We start from the raw sequence: 19260 nt of genomic DNA, 5'->3' as shown, positions 1-19260 counted from the left end.
ACTTTTGGAGGTTGGCCTGGTATCAAGAAGGGCAGCGAGGAAGCCACTTATCTCCAGGAAAAACATCAGGGACAGACTGATATTCTGCAAAAGGTACAGGGATTGGACTGCTGAGGACTGGGGTAAAGTCATTTTCTCTGATGAATCCCCTTTCTGATTGTTTGGGGCATCTGGAAAAAAGCTTGTCCGGAGAAGACAAGGTGAGCGCTACCATCAGTCCTGTGTCATGCCAACAGTAAAGCATCCTGAGACCATTCATGTGTGGGGTTGCTTCTCAGCCAAGGGAGTGGGCTCACTCACAATTTTGCCTAAGAACACAGCCATGAATAAAGAATGGTACCAACACATCCTCCGAGAGCAACTTCTCCCAACCATCCAAGAACAGTTTGGTGACGATCAATGCCTTTTCCAGCATGATGGAGCACCTTGCCATAAGGCAAAAGTGATAACTAAGTGGCTCGGGGAGCAAAACATCGACATTTTGGGTCCATGGCCAGGAAACTCCCCAGAACTTAAAACCATTGAGAACTTGTGGTCAATCCTCAAGAGGCGGGTGGACAAACAAAAACCCACAAATTCTGACAAACTCCATGCATTGATTATGCAAGAATGGGCTGCCATCAGTCAGGATGTGGCCCAGAAGTTAATTGACAGCATGCCAGGGCGGATTGCAGAGGTCTTGAAAAAGAAGGGTCAACACTGCAAATATTGACTCTTTGCATAAACTTAATGTAATTGTCAATAAAAGCCTTTGACACTTATGGAATGCTTGCAATTATACTTCAGTATACCATAGTAACATCTGACAAAAATATCTAAAAACACTGACGCAGTAAACTTTGTGAAGACCAATACTTGTGTCATTCTCAAAACTTTTGACCACGACTGTAGATTGACATAGGCTAGTGCTTTTGCTGTTCGTTAGGCCTACTCATCTTGTACGCTCTCGTTTACTGGCCCTCACTACATATTCGTCGCCAAACCCACTGGCTCCAGGTCATCTATAAATCACTTCTAGGCAAATCCCTGCCTTATCTTAGCTCATTGGTCACCATAGCAACACCCACCCATAGTATGCGTTCCAGCAGGTATATCTCACTGGTCATCCCCAAAGCCAGCACCTCCTTTGGCTGCCATTCCTTCCAGTTCTCTGCTGCAAATGACTGGAACGAACTGCAAAAATCTCTGAAGCTGGAGACACTTATCTCCCTCACTATCTTCAAGCATCAGTTGTCAGAGCAGCTTACCGATCACTGCACCTGTACACAGCCCATCTGTAATTAGCCCACCCAACTACCTCATCCCCATATTGTTATTTACATTGTTATTTATTTTGCTCATTTGCACCCCAGTATCTCCATTTGCACATCATCTTCTGCACATCTATCACTCCAGTGTTAATACTAAATTGTAATTATTTTGCATTATGGCCTATTTATTGCCTTACCTCCATAACTTACTACATTTGCACACACTGTATATATATTTTCTATTGTGTTATTGACTGTACATTTTGTTTATTCCATATGTAACTCTGTGTTGTTGTTGTTTTTATCGCACTGCTTTGCTTTATCTTGGCCAGGTCGCAGTTGTAAATGAGAACTTGTTCTCAACTGGCTTACCTGGTTAAATAAAGGTGAAATAAAACAATTTGTTGGCTGACGAAAAATAAATGTGGACAGTTCTTCCAATATCTTCAATATGCACCTCGGAATTGGATAAGGATGCGCGCAGTTGCGTCCCTGATGTGTCTGTCTTCACTTGTAGCCTGTGAGAAAGACCCGATCATGTGATGGAGAGCCATGTGTGTGAGAGGTGCTTCGGAGCACGCAGCACTTAGGGAGAAGGGAATTATAATTATTATATTTAGCCTAAGCGCACAACGGCCACTGGCCGCAAAAGGCATTGATTTTTTGAGTGTGCATTACAGCCACACAAAGGGTATGCCCCCGGGAAATTCGAAGCATATTCAAGTGCTTGTCAAATTGTGAATGAGAGACTAATGAAGTGTGTACAGCCTGCACAAAAGAAACAAAGCAGAGCTCATGCCTTTCAAGCAACTTTTTTCAAATCATCCTTAGAGTCGCATCATGCATTCTTACAATGTATTAAAAATTAAAACACATAGTCCAACGTTTGTAGAACAACTAAAGTTACATTAATAACTCTAAATTAAGCATATAGGAGTACCTATTTCTTTGTTAACCGCTCACAACAGAATAGCCACATGCGCGCACTCCCTCAAATCGTTTGGAGAAAATATCCTTTCTATATTATTAAGCTTTGTTCAATTGTATTCTTCATACTATAAAATAATACAAAATAATGCTTCGGAATTCTAAGCAAATCTTGAAAGCTAAATGTGTGTAGCCCACAGCCATATGGCATAGCCAGATAAGGACCTAACATAAGGACATCTCAGAGTATGCTGTTCTGTTCTTCTGAAATAGACTACATTTTCTTCATGTTATGTTTCTTTAGACCTGTCTAAAATAAATAATGGATTTATTGTGAAGGTGTAGTCTATATTACATGGATTTATTAGACTTCTTAAAATGGTCTTCATCAGTGGCTTGTAGGCTATGTGTGGAAGCCAGGAGATGCTAAATGTGTTTATGTTAATTAACGGTCAATTACCGAGAGACTGGCAGGTATTTGACATTGACTACAGCTCAGAGTTCAACACCATAGTGCCCTCAAAGCTCATCACTAAGCTAAGGATCCTGGGACTAAACACCTCCCTCTGCAACTGGATCCTGGACTTCCTGACGGGCCGCCCCCTGGTGGTAAGGGTAGGTAACAACACATCTGCCACGCTGATCCTCAACACGGGGGCCCCTCAGGGGTGCGTGCTCAGTCCCCTCCTGTACTCACTGTTTACCCATGACTGCATGGCCAGGCACGACTCCAACACCATCATTAAGTTTGCTGACGACACAACAGTGGTAGGCCTGATCACCGTCAATAGGGAGGAGGTCCGAGACCTGGCCGTGTGGTGCCAGGATAACAACCTCTCCCTCAACGTCATCAAGACAAAGGAGATGATTGTGGATTACAGGAAAAAAAAGAGGACTGAGCACGCCCCCATTCTCATCGACGGGGCTGTAGTGGAACAGGTTGAGAGCTTCAAGTTCCTTGGTGTCCACATCACCAACAAACTATCATGGTCCAAACACACCAAGACAGTCGTGAAGAGGGCACGACAAAGCCTATTCCCCCTCAGGAGACTGAAAAGATTTGGCATGGGTCCTCAGATCCTCAAAAAGTTATACAGTTGCACCATCGAGAGCATCCTGACTGGTTGCATCACCGCCTGGTAATGCAACTGCTCAGCCTCCCGACCGCAAGGCACTACAGAGGGTAGTGCGTACAGCCCAGTACATCACTGGGGCCAAGCTTCCTGCCATCCAGGACCTCTATACCAGACGGTGTCAGAGGAATGCCCTCAAAATTGTCAAAGACTCCAGCCACCCTAGTCATGGACTGTTCTCTCTGCTACCGTACGGCAAGCAGTACCGGAGCGCCAAGTCTAGGTCCAAAAGGCTTCTCAACAGCTTCTACCCCCAAGCCATAAGACTCCTGAACAGCTAATCATTGCTACCCGGACTATTTGCACTGCCCCCACACCCCCACCCCCCTCTTTTACGCTGCTGCTACTCTGTCTATTATTTATGCATATTCACTTTAATTCTACCCACATGTACATATTACCTCGACTAGCCGTTGCCCCTGTACATTGACTCTGCACCGTACCCCCCTGTATATAGCCTCCCTACTGTTATTTTATTTTACTGCTGCTCTTTAGTTATTTGCTTTTATTTTTTTTACTTAACACTTGTAAGTAAGCATTTCACTGTAATGTCTACACCTGTTGTATTCGGCGCATGTGGCAAATATAATTTGATTTGATTTTATATTTGCTTGACAGTCACTGGCTGACAACATTTTGTGACCGCCACAGCCCTGTTCACACCCCTTGACTTTTTCCACATTTTGTTGTGTTAAAGTTTGAATTTAAAATGGATTACATTTAGATTTGTTTGTCACTGGCCTACACACAATACCCCATAATGTCGAAGTGGAACTTGAGCATAGTGAAGTTACTTATTACACGGGGGGCCAGTATGAAAAATGTATGCACTCACTAATTGTAAGTCGCTCTGAATAAGAGCGTCTGCTAAATGACTAAAATGTCAATTGGATCACTATCAATACACCTAGTCACTACAAAGATACAGGTGTCCTTCCTAACTCAGTTGCTGGATAGGAAGGAAACTGCTCAGGGATTTCACCATGAGGCCAATGGTGACTTTAAAACAGTTACAGAGTTTAATGGCAGTGATACGATAAAACTGAGGATGCATCAACAACTTTGTAGTTACTCCACAATACTAACCGATTTGACAGAGTGAAAAGAAGGAAGCCTGTACAGAATATTATTTTTTCCTAAACATGCATCCTGTTTGCAACAAGAGACTAAAGTAATACTGCAAAAAACATGTCAAAGCAATTCACTTTTTGTCCTGAATACAAAGCATTATGTTTGGGGCAAATCCAACACAACACATGACTGAGTACCACTCTCCATATTTTCAAGCATAGAGGTAGCTGCATCATGTTATGGGTATGCTTGTAATCATTAAGGACGAGAGAGTTTTTCAGGATAAAAAAGAAACGGAATGAAGCTAAGCACAGGCAAAATCCTTGAGGAAAACCTGGTTCAGTCTGATTTCCATCAGACACTTGGAGATTAATTAATCTTTCAGCAGGACAATAACCTAAAACACAAGGCCAAATCTACACTGGAGTTGCTTACCAAGAACACAGTGAATGTTCTAGAGTGGCCGAGTTACAGTTTTGACTTAAATCTACTTGAAAATCTACGGCAAGACCTGAAAATGGTTGTCTTGCAATGATCAACGACCAATTTGACAGAGCTTGGAGAATTTTGAAAACAATAATGGGCAAATATTGCACAATCCAGGTGTGAAAAGCTCTTAGAGACTTATCCAGAAAGACTCACAGCTGTAATCGCTGCCAATGGTGCTTCTACAAAGTATTGACTCGGGGGTGTGAATACTTATGCAAATTAGATATTTCTGTATTTCATTTCCCAAAAAATTGCTAAAAATTCTAAAAACATGTTTCCACGTTGTCATTATGGGGTATTGTGTGTACGTGTGAGAATGTTTTTTATTTAATCCATTTGGAATTCAGGCTGGAACATAACAAAATGTGGAATAAGTCAAGGAGTATGAATACTTTCTGAAGGCACATACAATAAGTGTTGTAGTAATTCCTATGTTGAAGATGTAAAGATGATTTGCTGGTCTGTAGTGTGTAATGAGGATCAACCAGACACTGCACTTGACACATTTATGAAATGTCTTATTCCAGTTACTAATAAGTAAATGACTGGAAAAACTGTTAAATCCTTGTGGATTGATAAGGAAAATTGTTATGGTTGAGAGGGATGAGGCAAAAGGAATGGCAAATAAGTCTGGCTGCACAGCCGATTGGCAAACATACAGTAAAATGAGCAAATTTAGGCATGACATGCCAACAACAAATTCTGAATCTACACCTCCATGCATATCTGACCAAATTATGAAGGACAAGTATTGTAATTTTTGAAGAAGAGAGAGAGAGAGTGTGGAGCAGGTAAAAAAAAAGTGTTGTTGTCTATCAACAATGACAAGCCACCTGGGTCTGACAACTTGGATAGAAAATTACTGAGGATGATAGTGGACGATATTCCCGCTCCTATTTGCCATCTTTTCAATCTAAGCCTACAGGAAAGTGTGTGCCCTTAGGCCTGGATGGAAGAAAAAGTCATTCCGCTACCCAAGAAAAGCAAAGCACCCTTTACTGGCTCAAACTGCCGACCAATCAGCCTGTCACCAACCCTTAGTAAACTTTGGGAAAAAATTGTGTTTGACCAGATACAATGCTATTTCAAAGTAAACAAATGAACAACATATTTTCAGCACGCTTATAGGGAAGGGCATTCAACATGTATGGCACTTACACAAATGACTGATGATTGGCTGAGAGAAATTGATAATAAACATATTGTGGGAGCTGTTTTTTTAGACTTCAGTGCAGCTTTTAACATTATTAATCATAATCTGCTGCTGGAAAAATTTATGTATTATGGCTTTACATCCCCTGCTATATTGTGGATTGAGAGTAACCTGTCTAACAGAACACAGAGGGTGTTCTTTAATGGAAGCCCCTCCAACATAATCCAGGTAGAGTCAGGCATTCCCCAGGGCAGCTGTCTAGGCCTCTTACTTTTTTCAATCTTTACTAATGACCTGCAACTGGCACTGAGTAAAGCCATTGTGTCTATGTATGCGGATGACTCAACACTATACACGTCAGCTACCACAGCAAGTGAAATCACTGCAACACTTAACAAAGAGTTTCAGAATGGGTGGCAAGAAATAAGTTAGTCCTAAATATTTCAAAAACTAAAAGCATTGTATTTGTGACCAATCATTCACTAGCTAAGATGGGGAGAGGTCTGTCCATAATAAAGCACTGCTCTGCTTTCTTAACATCGCTATCAACCAACAAGGCAGGTCCTACAGGCCCTACTATTGTTGCACCTGGATTACTGTCCAGTCGTGTGGTCAGGTACCACAAAGAGGGACAGAATATGACAGCACGGCTGGCCCATAAATGTACACAGAGAGCTAACGTTAATAGTATGCGTGTAAATCGCTCCTGGTTCAAAGTAGAGGAGAGATTGACTTCATCACTACTTGTATTTGTGACAAGTATTGACATGTTGAATGCACCGAGCTGTCTGTTTAAACTAGCACACAGCTCAGACACCTATGCATACCCCACAAGACATGCCGCCAGAGGTCTCTTCACAGTCCCCAAGTCCAGAACAGACTATGGTAGGTGCACAGTACTACATAGAGCCATGACTATGGAACTCTAGTCCACATCAAGTAACTCATGCTAGCAGTAAAATTAGATTAAAAAACCAGATAAAAATACACCTTATGGAACAGCAGTGACTGTGAAGAGACACACGAATAGGCACAGACACACACACATGATAACATACGCACTATACACACACGTACACATGGATTTTGTGTTGTAGAGTAGTGGTCTGAGAGCACACTCTTAATGTGTTGTGAAATCTGTTGTGTAATGTAATGTTTTTAATTGTATATAACTGCCTTAATTTAGCTGGACCCCAGGAAGAGTAGATGCTGCCTTGGCAGCAGCTAATGGGGATCCATAATAAATACAAATACAAAATACGTGGAGGTCTGTGCTCTCTGATCGGCTCAAAGTCAAGTTCTTGGCCACTGACGAGCATTGCGATTCTACAAGTAGAAATTGCAGGTTCGTCGGTACATAGCAGGGAAGTCTTTTGTTCTTGCATGAGAAGGAATGGCCTCCTACTGTGATAAGTACCTATAGGTAGTCATATTTCTTGGTGTGTCTTTACCATAACAGGGTAGTTATTTTGGCACTGAGATTATCCTGTCCAAAACCAGTCATTAGTGGATTGTGTTTTAAAAGCACGATTAATAAGTGTGTTATTGTGTGTGCAGTGTGCATGCTCCACAGACATCCTCTGTGCAGGAGGTGGTTGTTGGGCTGGGAGTGTGAGTGTGTTTGTGATAACAGAGCACGGGGTGGGTGTAGTGTGTAATGTGTCAGCCTGTCATTGTGCTAAGGTATTGGAGTAGGAGGAGCAGGACAGGAGCTTCTGTTGTAAGACAGGTGTGGTATGATTCAGATGGGCCTCGCCTAACACTGTTGTCTTGCCCTGAGGGGAGAGGAGGAGGGAGTGGGGGAGGAAGGAGGGGAACAGGGGGTGACTGGCTGAGTTAAGGTTTCACCTTTCTCAGTGCAGTATCAGTCTGCCTCCACTCCCCTTAGGTGTCCCCCTCACCACGCACACATACAGTTGAAGTCGGAAGTTTACATACACTTAGGTTGGAGTCATTAAAACTCGTTTTTCAACCACTCCACACATTTCTTGTTAACAAACTATCGTTTTGGCAAGTTGGTTAGGACATCTACTTTGTGCATGACACAAGTAATTTTTCCAACAATTATTTACAGACAGATTATTTCACTTATAATTCACTGTATCACAATTCCAGTGGGTCAGAAGTTTACATACACTAAGTTGACTGTGCCTTTAAACAGCTTGGAAAATTCCAGAAAATGATGTCATGGCTTATTGACATCATTTGAGTCAATTGGAGGTGTACCTGTGGATGTATTTGAAGGCTTACCTTCAAACTCAGTGCCTCTTTGCTTGACATCATGGGAAAATCAAAAGAAATCAGCCAAGATCTCAGAAAAAAATCTGTAGACCTCCACAAGTCTGGTTCATCCTTGGGAGCAATTTCCAAATGCCTGAAGGTACCACATTCATCTGTACAAACAATAGTATGCAAGTATAAACACCACGGGACCACGCAGATGTCATACTGCTCAGGAAGGAGACACGTTCTGTCTCCTAGAGATTAACGTACTTTGGTGCGAAAAGTGCAAATCAATCCCAGAACAATAGCAAAGGAGCTTGTGAAGATGCTGGAGGAAACAGGTACAAAAGTATCTATATCCACAGTAAAACGAGTCCTATATCGACATAACCTGAAAGGCTGCTCAGCAAGGAAGAAGCCACTGCTCCAATCCGCCATAAAAAAGCCAGACTAAGGTTTGCAACTGCACATGGGGACAAAGATTGTACTTTTTGGAAAAATGTCCTCTGGTCTGATGAAACAAAAATAGAACTGTTTGGCCATAATGACCATCGTTATGTTTGGAGGAAAAAGGGGGTACCTTGCAAGCACAAGAACACCATCTCAACCGTGAAGCACGGGGGTGGCAGCATCATGCTGTGGGGGTGCTTTGCTGCAGGAGGGACTGGTGCACTTCACAAAATAGATGGCATCATGAGGAAGGAAAATTGTGGATATATTGAAGCAACATCTCAAGACATCAGTCAGGAAGTTAAAGCTCGGTCGCAAATGGGTCTTCCAAATGGACAATGACCCCAAGCATACTTCCAAAGTTGTGGCAAAATGGCTTAAGGACAACAAAGTCAAGGTATTGGAGTGGCCATCACAAAGCCCAGACCTCAATCCTATAGAAAATATGTGTGCAGAACGGCCCCGTGTAGCTCAGTTGGTAGAGCATGGCGCTTGCAACGCCAGGGTTGTGGGTTCGATTCCCACGGGGGGCCAGTATGAGAAGAAAAAAAAAAAATATATATGTACAGTATGTATGCACTCACTAACTGTAAGTCGCTCTGGATAAGAGCGTCTGCTAAATGACTAAAATGTAAAATGTAAAAACTGAAGAAGTGTGTGCGAGCAAGGAGGCATACAAACCTGACTCAGTTACACCAGCTCTGTCAGGAGGAATGGGTCAAAATTCACCCACCTTATTGTGGGAAGCTTGTGGAAGGCTACCTGAAACGTTTGACCCAAGTTAAACAATTTTTAAAGGCAATGCTACCAAATACTAATCCACATTTATTTTTCGTCAGCCAACAATTTTCTTTATTTGTTTATTTCACCTTTTATTTAACCAGGTAAGCCAGTTGAGAACAAGTTCTCATTTACAACTGCGACCTGGCCAAGATAAAGCAAAGTAGTGCGATAAAAACAACAACAACACAGAGTTACATATGGAATAAACAAAACGTACAGTCAATAACGCAATAGAAAATCTATATACAGTGTGTGCAAATGTAGTAAGTTATGAAGGTAAGACAATAAATAGGCCATAGTGCAAAATAATTACAATTTAGTATTAACACTGGAGTGATAGATGTGCAGAAGATGATGTGCAAATAGAGATACTGGGGTGCAAATGAGCAAAATAAATAACAATGTAAATAACAATATGGGGATGAGGTAGTTGGGTAGGCTAATTACAGATGGGCTGTGTACAGGTGCAGTGATCGGTAAGCTGCTCTGACATGCTGATGCTTAAAGTTAGTGAGGGAGATAAGTGTCTCCAGCTTCAGAGATTTTTGCAGTTCGTTCCAGTCATTTGCAGCAGAGAACTGGAAGGAATGGCGGCCAAAGGAGGTGTTGGCTTTGGGGATGACCAGTGAGATATACCTGCCGGAACGCATACTACGGGTGGGTGTTGCTATGGTGACCAATGATCTAAGATAAGGCGGGGATTTGCCTAGAAGTGATTTATAGATGACCTGGAGCCAGTGGGTTTGGCGACGAATATGTAGTGAGGGCCAGCCAACGAGAGTGTACAGGTCACAATGGTGGGTAGTATATGGGGCTTTGGTGACAAAACGGATGGCACTGTGATAGACTACATCCAATTTGCTGAGTAGAGTGTTGGAAGCTATTTTCTAAATGACATCGCCGAAGTCAAGGATCGGTAGGATAGTCAGTTTTACGAGGGCATGTTTAGCAGCATGAGTGAAGGATGCTTTGTTGCGAAATAGGAAGCTGATTCTAGATTTAACTTTGGATTGGAGATGCTTAATGTGAGTCTGGAAGGAGAGTTTACAGTCTAACCAGACACCTAGGTATTTGTAGTTGTCCACATATTCTAAGTCAGACCCGCCGAGAGTAGTGATTCTAGTCGGGTGGGCGGGTGCAAGCAGCGTTCGAGTGAAGAGCACGCATTTAGTTTTACTAGCGTTTAAGAGCAGTTGGAGGCCATGGAAGGAGTGTTGTATGGCATTGAAGCTCGTTTGGAGGTTTGATAACACAGTGTCCAATGAAGGGCCAGATGTTTACAAAATGGTGTCGTCTGCGTAGAGGTGGATCTGAGAGTCACCAGCAGCAAGAGCGACATCATTGATATACACAGAGAATAGAGTCGGCCCGAGAATTGAACCCTGTGGCACCCCCATAGAGACAGCCAGAGGTCCAGACAACAGGCCCTCCGATTTGACACATTGAACTCTATCTGAGAAGTAGTTGGTGAACCAAGTGAGGCAGTCATTTGAGAAACCAAGGCTATTTAGTCTGCCAATAAGAATGCGGTGATTGACAGAGTCAAAAGCCTTGGCCATACACTAATTGAGTGTATGTAAATTTCTGACCCACTGGGAATGTGATGAAAGAAATACAAGCTGAAATAAAGCATTCTCTCTCTATTATTCTGACATGTCACATTCTTAAAATAAAGTGGTGATCCTAACTGACCTAAGACAGGGCATTTCTACTAGGATTAAATGTCAGGAATTATGAAATACTAAGTTTAAATGTATTTGGCTAAGGTGTATGTAAACTTCAGACTTCAACTGTACGTACACATACACAGCAGGTACTAATTTCCTTCTATACACTGTCTTGCTGTTAGGCCAATGACGGCATGAAAGCGTTTCTTTGTTCTTGAACTCCCCAACAGAGAGAATGCGTGTTTGTGTGTGAACAGCTTTCCCCCCCAGGAGCAGTGTCATTAGTGCGTAGTGTGTAACATGAGTCACCTGTCTTTACCTGTGTGTTGACACACCCTGCTGCTGATGTTACTGAGAGTGAACCACTTCTTCTAGAGACCACAACCTCAATGGAAAAAGGAGGGGTGAATTGATATAGAGACTCAACCGTTGCTGTTTGTTTGTCTTTGTGTGTTTGCTCTAGAGTCTTTGTGTTGTTGAGAGTTGTTATTTGTCAATAAGTACTTTGTGTGCAATTGTGCATAGCCTATGTTTGCTTCTGACAGGACTTGGACTGAAATAGGTGCAGGTACTCATTTTGGGTGCCAGTACTTTTTACATTTAGTTGCAGGAGCTCCACAATACTTTTGAGCTAATATTCTATAAGAGGAACAGGAGCTCAAGCAGTATAACATTTGAGGTACCGTTACTTAGCGCCAGTGAGCTCCTGCCCAAGTCAAGCACTGGCTTCTGAGTGTGTGTGCGTGCGTGTGTGGTGCTTGGTTTAGGGCTGTTCTCACAGCACTGCAGGAAAACGATGTCAAAGGACAGAAGATTGTGCACTGGAGAACATGACATCACCCTCAGAGACAGGAAACCAGTGTGGAGAGAGAGAGAATTATTGTGCTCTTTTTTCCAACATTAAAGAAGGCCGTTCAATGGAAAAAATATTATTGTCACGTGTGTATGTGACAGAGAGACTTACAGCAAAAAGGAAAAACATCTTTAAAGAGGATTTTTTAAATTACATCTCTTCAAAAGAACAGTTGAGAGTGACTCATAGCAGGCTAGGGCTTCAGAACAGACATACAGACAGAGGCCTATTGGGAGAGAGGGTTGAGGAGCAGGAGGACAGACAGGGGGATGGTGTGTGTGGGGTATCTTGGCAGAGTAGGGGCAATTAGATTTAGAATAGGGTAAGAAGGAACAGTGGGGATGCGGTTGGTTGGCTCCTTGAAAACAGGGTTTTATTCGAGTTAGAAAAGTGGAGTAAATGCTTACTAAACAGGCTATATGAATGTGTGTTGGTTAGCGTAACTACAGGGGTGTCAATGGGAAGCTGTAAATTAGTGGGACAGATGGGTAGCGATACTGTGTGTGTCCACGTACTTGCGCGCATGTGTTGTAAGGGGGTTATCTTTTGGCAGGAGTGGGCTGGTTGGCTGCTGCTGGTAGAGGAAACTCTGGGGGAGGTTTTAGTAGGATGTTTGTTACACAGATAGAAACATGCTGGTTCCTTGGGAAAGGCTGTTTCACACACGTGTCCTCCTTAGCTCTCCCAGACTCAACACACACACACTAGGGCTGGGCAGTATACTGTATTTTACTATATACCGGTGTTAATGCACGGACCGGTTTGAGTTTTTAGTTTACCTTCTATAACGGTAGTTGAATGTTTGGTTTGTTAAATGTGATATGCCGTGTGTAACGTCAATTTTTCTAGTTTACATCTCGACTTGAGTCATCCGTCTCCGCTCTCTCTCTCCATGTCGCTTTCCACACAGACCTAGCCCCGGCCCTGTCACGCATGGAGCGCATTTGTTGTTACTTGACCACGAGACACTTGCGTTCAGTCTGCATGGTCAATGCAGCACATAAAACAATGTTGATGACAACGATGTTGTTTCCACTTTGCTTCTTAATATAAATCTACAAGCGTTCTATTATTACACTTAGTTTGTATTTCTTGCATCTGCAAACAGCTAGTTTGTATTTTTCTTAGCAAGTTCTAGCTAAATCGTGTTAGCCGCTAATGCTAATCGCTAGTGTAAATGGGAAGGTGCACACAGCACAGAAGGAGCGAAGGAGACCAAAAGAACAACATGAAAACAAGCGGACAAATGCTCATAAAAACGAAAAATACAAAGAACCTTGATTCTTGCAATACAAGCATTTGGAATATCGCGCAAAAACATACATTCAAATTAATATACAGTGAGGGAAAAAAGTATTTGATCCCCTGCTGATTTTGTACGTTTGCCCACTGACAAAGACAAGATCCAGAAAAAAGCATGTCAACAATGTTATAAATTGATTTGCATTTTAATGAGGGAAATAAGTATTTGACCCCTCTGCAAAACATGACTTAGTACTTGGTGGCAAAACCCTTGTTAGCAATCACAGAGGTCAGACGTTTCTTGTAGTTGGCCACCAGGTTTGCACACATCTCAGGAGGGATTTTATTCCACTCCTCTTTGCAGATCTTCTCCAAGTCATGAAGGTTTCGAGGCTGACGTTTGGCAACTCGAACCTTCAGCTCCCTCCACAGATTTTCTATGGGATTGAGGTCTGGAGACTGGCTAGGCCACTCCAGGACCCTAATGTGCTTCTTCTTGAGCCACTCCTTTGTTGCCTTGGCCGTGTGTTTTGGGTTATTGTCATGCTGGAATACCAATCCACGACCCATTTTCAATGCCCTGGCTGAGGGAAGGAGGTTCTCACCCAAGATTTGACGGTACATGGCCCGTCCATCGTCCCTTTGATGCGGTGAAGTTGTCCTGTCCCCTTAGCAGAAAAACACCCCCAAAGCATAATGTTTCCACCTCCATGTTTGACGGTGGGGATGGTGTTCTTGGGGTCATAGGCAGCATTCCTCCTCCTCCAAACACGGCGAGTTGAGTTGATGCCAAAGAGCTCCATTTTGGTCTCATCTGACCACAACACATTCACCCAGTTCTCCTCTGAATCATTCAGATGTTCATTGGCAAACTTCAGACGGCCCTGTATATGTGCTTTCTTGAGCAGGGGGACCTTGCGGGCGCTGCAGGATTTCAGTCCTTCATGGCGTAGTGTGTTACCAATTGTTTTCTTGGTGACTATGGTCCCAGCTGCCTTGAGATCATTGACAAGATCCTCCCGTGTAGTTCTGGGCTGATTCCTCACCGTTCTCATGATCATTGCAACTCCACGAGGTGAGATCTTGCATGGAGCCCCAGGCCGAGGGAGATTGACAGGTCTTTTGTGTTTCTTCCATTTGCAAATAATCGCACCAACTGTTGTCACCTTCTCACCAAGCTGCTTGGCGATGGTCTTGTAGCCCATTCCAGCTTTGTATAGGTCTACAATCTTGTCCCTGACATCCTTGGAGAGCTCTTTGGCCTTGGCCATGGTGGAGAGTTTGGAATCTGATTGATTGATTGCTTCTGTGGACAGGTGTCTTTTATACAGGTAACAAACTGAGATTAGGAGCACTCCCTTTAAGAGTGTGCTCCTAATCTCAGCTCGTTACCTGTATAAAAGACACCTGGGAGCCAGAAATCTTTCTGATTGAGAGGGGGTCAAATACTTATTTCCCTCATTAAAATGCAAATCAATTTATAACATTTTCTGGATTTTGTTGTTGTTATTCTGTCTCTCACTGTTCAAATAAACCTACCATTAAAATTATAGACTGATAATTTCTTTGTCAGTGGGCAAACGTACAAAATCATCAGGGGATCAAATACTTTTTTCCCTCACTGTGTATACTGTATATCTCCCAGCCCTAGCATTGCAACTGTACTAACATTACCGTACCTCAATTCCACCTCACAAAGTTTGCATTTCCTTCTCATTTAACTTCTCAAAATATTGCCATACAGGACTTTGCTGCTGTCACTTGCCTTTCTCTGCCATTTTTCCAACTGTTAACAACAATGACGTAGTAGTGGAGAGTTGACTCCAAAATAATGTATTCCTCGACTACTTGTATGTCGACTCCCATCTCTGAGTGCTGCTAAGATTTAGTATTTTTGGAACAGAAGAGACTGATTGGTTGCCATACTTCCGAGAACACAAACACTCACATCTTTCATAGCGAGCTAGCGAGGGATGGAGAGAGAGGGGAGGGGCACAGTACAGGCAGGTCGGCCACCAGGCAGACAGTCAGAACCATGCACTAGGCCTATCTATCGGCAATCAAAAGCTGAACCTCGCAATGGAATGCTGTATCTCTTGCAATGTCTCGCAACTTCAGTAAAGCAGGGACTTTCATCAATTAATAGGCTAGGATATTTTACACGCACAGACCGAAGACTGAACACACACACTCGCATCATTAGCAAAGAGAAAGAGCAGGCGAGCCAGCGTGATGGAGAGAGAGGAGGGGGCAGGCAGAAAGAACTGTGCGCATATGTCTTGGTAATCTGTATCTCGCAATGTCTTGTCTTGCATGCCTCGCAAATTCACCAAAGTAGCCTGAAGTTCGCCTCTTCCTCTCTGGTTTTATTTAAGTTAGACAACTTTCCCCAGGCCTTTATAGCCTATCGTCTAGTTAGGCTAAAACATGGGAAAATAATGTTTCGTGATAACTGCAGTGTTTTTCGGTTAGGGATGTTTCTTAACGTTAAGGATCCCAATTTTGTTTAAACGTTTTCACACTCTTGCTTTGACCACCACGCAACAGAAAGAGAAAGAAAACAGTTAGGCCTATGAGCTGAACATAACAGCATGCCATTGAAAGGGAGGACAGTAGCAGGTGACCCAACTGTAGTTGTGACTACTATGAATTACCATTGTAGCCAATTCAGTTGCAGTCATTCTATTACAGATTTTTTGGTTATTCTGTTACCGATTTGGTAGCCTAAATGGGAAGCCTGGAGAATTCCATGGCACAAAATCAGCTAAAAAAGGGTGGGAACCCGGTGTAAATCAGTGACGACTCGCAACACGTCAAACCAATCAAATGCCTTGCTTGGACAGAGGTGCTCACTAGATTAGTGTCGTAGGTGAAACAGTTTGTGAGGATGGCCGTGAAATCGTCGATTTAAAACCCCATCAAAATATGTTGATGCATGCCATGTTTGTGGTGAAGCGTACGACTGTAACAGGAACAAACTTTTTGCAACGTTTTTAGCGACCTGACTACCCAATTGCTTTAGAAGAGATAACAGGACCTGTCGAGGGATGGGTTTTCAAAAGCAGGATGTGGCTCCTGTTGCAATCTTCTACTCAAATATAAAAGAAGTGTCAATGACGTGGAAAGAATGTTCTGTTTTGTCAGTGAAAGCTAATTCTAGAGTTCCAACAAAAAGATGTGCCGCGGCTGTCTCGTCCCCAAAAGTACCAAAATAGTGTCTGTTCAGGACAGCACAGAGAGTCTAGCGAGACAAGGCCTATTTCAGGGATCCAGCCCCAGCAACAGATGACCAGCCGCCAGATATAGGAATTAACCTGCCACAAGCACAGTTTTTTGGTGCATCATTGGCTGTAAGTGACAACAAAGAAAGTGATCACCTCCTAGTTAAAGTAAGTACTCGAACTTCGAACAACATAGCTATCTACAGCTAACTGGAATAGGCCATGCAGCTACAGGTGAACTTTTGTTAGGTTTTTGTTAGTTTGTTTATTATCCCAGTATTAATCATTACCCTCTTCATTTACTTATCATACAGTCGTGTACCATCGCTACAACTCCCCTACAGACTCGGGAGAGAGCCATGCGTCCTCCGAAACACGTCCCTGCCAGGCCGCACTGCTTCTTGACTGACACACAGCTCGCTTAACCCGGAAGCCAGCCGCACCAAAGTGTCGGAGGAAATACCGTCCAGCTGGTGACCGAAGTCAGCTTGCAGGCGCCCGGCCTGCCACAAGGAGTCGCTAGAGCACGATGGGACAAGGAAATCCCGGCCGGCCAAACCCTCTCCTAACCCGGACGATGCTGGGCCAATTGTGCGCCACCTCATGGGTCTTCCGGTCACTGCTGACTGTGACACAGCCTGGGATCAAACCCTTAGACCACTGCGCCTCTCGGGAGGCCACAGCTAAGCTGTTTACCGGCGTATCCAACAAAAGAAAATCGAAACCCAACAGGCTTGTCCTTGCTGGAGTAAGGTGTACGGCCAAGTAACGTCCGGTAGGTTCCTGCCCAGTTGGGTTCGATATCCCTCCCAGTGTTGGAGGGCTTTACATGTCAGCTCTTGCTGCTCCAGACAAAAAAAAACAGATCTGGCCAAAGCCAGGTTAAAACAGCCACCACCCAACCTCCAAACTAATTATTTTCAGGTGTGTGTAATTAGGCTCTTACCCTTCTGGGCCACCCTCTCTCCTGGCCAGAAGATGTAGCCAACAAGCAGGAATATACCGGCCTTCACATACCACCCTCTCACTCCATCACAATGTATACACAGTCATGTTTACAAAAGCCCGAAGTTGAATCCAGGCTCTGTCGTAGCCGGCCGCGACCGGGAGACTCATGGGCGGCGCACAATTGGCCCAGCGTCGTCCAGGTTAGGGGAGGGAATGGCCGGCAGGGATGTAGCTCAGTTGATAGAGCATGGCGTTTGCAACGCCAGGGTTGTGGGTTCGATTCCCACGGGGGGCCAGTATAAAAAAATATATATATATATATGTGTTCACTAACTGTAAGTCGCTCTGGATAAGAGCGTCTGCTAAATGACTAAAATGTAAATAAACTTCCATCTTATCTAGCTTTGCTGTTGAAGTATAGACACCTGAGTTGCCTAACCCATTAGCAGGATTGGTTAACTCTTGCGGTTCCTAGGGTTTCCACCGAGCTAGGTAAATCTGCTTTTAGTTTTAATGCACCCTATTGCTGGAACAAAATTCTAAATACATTTCATCTTGATGTTCTGGTGCCATTCGGGCAATTTTAAAGTATTGATTGGGGACTTATTTGTGGAGGAATGTAACTTTTTTCTGGGTGATTTGTGATGTTTCATTTGTGCTTCCCATGACTGTGATTTTGTATATTAATATATATGTGTGTGTGTGTGTGTGTGTGTGTGTGTGTGTGTGTATATACAGTGCATTCAGAAAGGATTCAGACCCCTTGACCTTTTCCACATTTTGTTACGTTACAGCCTTATTCTAAAATGGATTAAATATTTTTTTCCGCTATCAATCTACACACAATACCCTATAATGACAAAGCAAAACCATGTTTGCAAATGTATTCAAAAATAAAAAACGGAAATATTACATTTACATAAGTATTCAGACCCTTTACTCAGTACTTTGTTGAAGCACGTTTGGCAGTGATTACAGACTCGAGTCTTCTTGGGTATGACGCTATAAGCTTGGCACACCTGTATTTGGGAGTTTCTCCCATTCTTCTCTGCAGATCCTATCAAGCTCTGTCAGGTTGGATGGGGAGCGTCGCTTCACAACTATTTTCAGGTCTCTCCCAGTCCCTGCTGCTGAAAAACATTCCCACAGCATTATGCTGCCACCACCATGCTTCACCATAGGGATGGTGTCAGTTTTCCTCCAGACGTGACGCTTGGCATTCAGGCCAAAGAGTTCAATCTTGGTTTCATCAGACCAGAGAATCTTGTGTCTCGTGGTCTGAGAGTCCTTTAGGTTCCTTTTGGCAAACTCCTAGTGGGCTGTCATGTGCCTTTTACTGAGGAGTGGCTTCCGTCTGGCCACTCTACCATAAAGGCCTGATTGGTGGAGTGCTGCAGAGATGGTTATCCTTCTGGAAGGTTCTCCCATCTCCACAGAGGTACTCTGGAGCTCTGTCAGAGTGACCATCGGGTTTTTAGTCAACTCCCTGACCAAGGCCCTTCTCCCCGATTGCTCAGTTTGGCCGGGCGGTCAGCTCTAAGAAGAGTCTTGGTGGTTCCAAACTTCTTCCATTTAAGAATGATGGAGGCCACTGTGTTCTTGGGGACCTTCAATGCTGTAGAAATTGTTTTGTTCCCTTCCCCAGATCTGTGCCTCGACACAATCCTGCCTCTGAGCTTCACGGACAATTGCTTCGACCTCATGGCTTGGTTTTTGCTCTGACATGCACTGTCAACTGTGGGACCTTATATAGACAGATGTGTGCCTTTCCAACTCATGTCCAATCAATTGAATTTAGCACAGGTGGACTCCAATCAAGTTGTATAAACATCTGAAGGATGATCAATGGA

General features: G+C 43.5%; 1 protein-coding gene across 3 annotated transcripts in view; it reads left to right on the top strand.

Moving 5' to 3' along the window:
* Positions 1–19260, top strand: part of LOC121575204 (disco-interacting protein 2 homolog B-A-like) — a 74884-nt gene that overhangs the window by 22348 nt on the left and 33276 nt on the right. The window lies entirely within an intron of this gene.

Source organism: Coregonus clupeaformis, chromosome 10 (assembly GCF_020615455.1).
Source record: "Coregonus clupeaformis isolate EN_2021a chromosome 10, ASM2061545v1, whole genome shotgun sequence".
Classification (NCBI taxonomy): domain Eukaryota; kingdom Metazoa; phylum Chordata; class Actinopteri; order Salmoniformes; family Salmonidae; genus Coregonus; species Coregonus clupeaformis.
The sequence above is the reverse complement of the archived record's forward strand: the minus strand, read 5'-3'. Positions and strand labels throughout refer to the sequence as shown.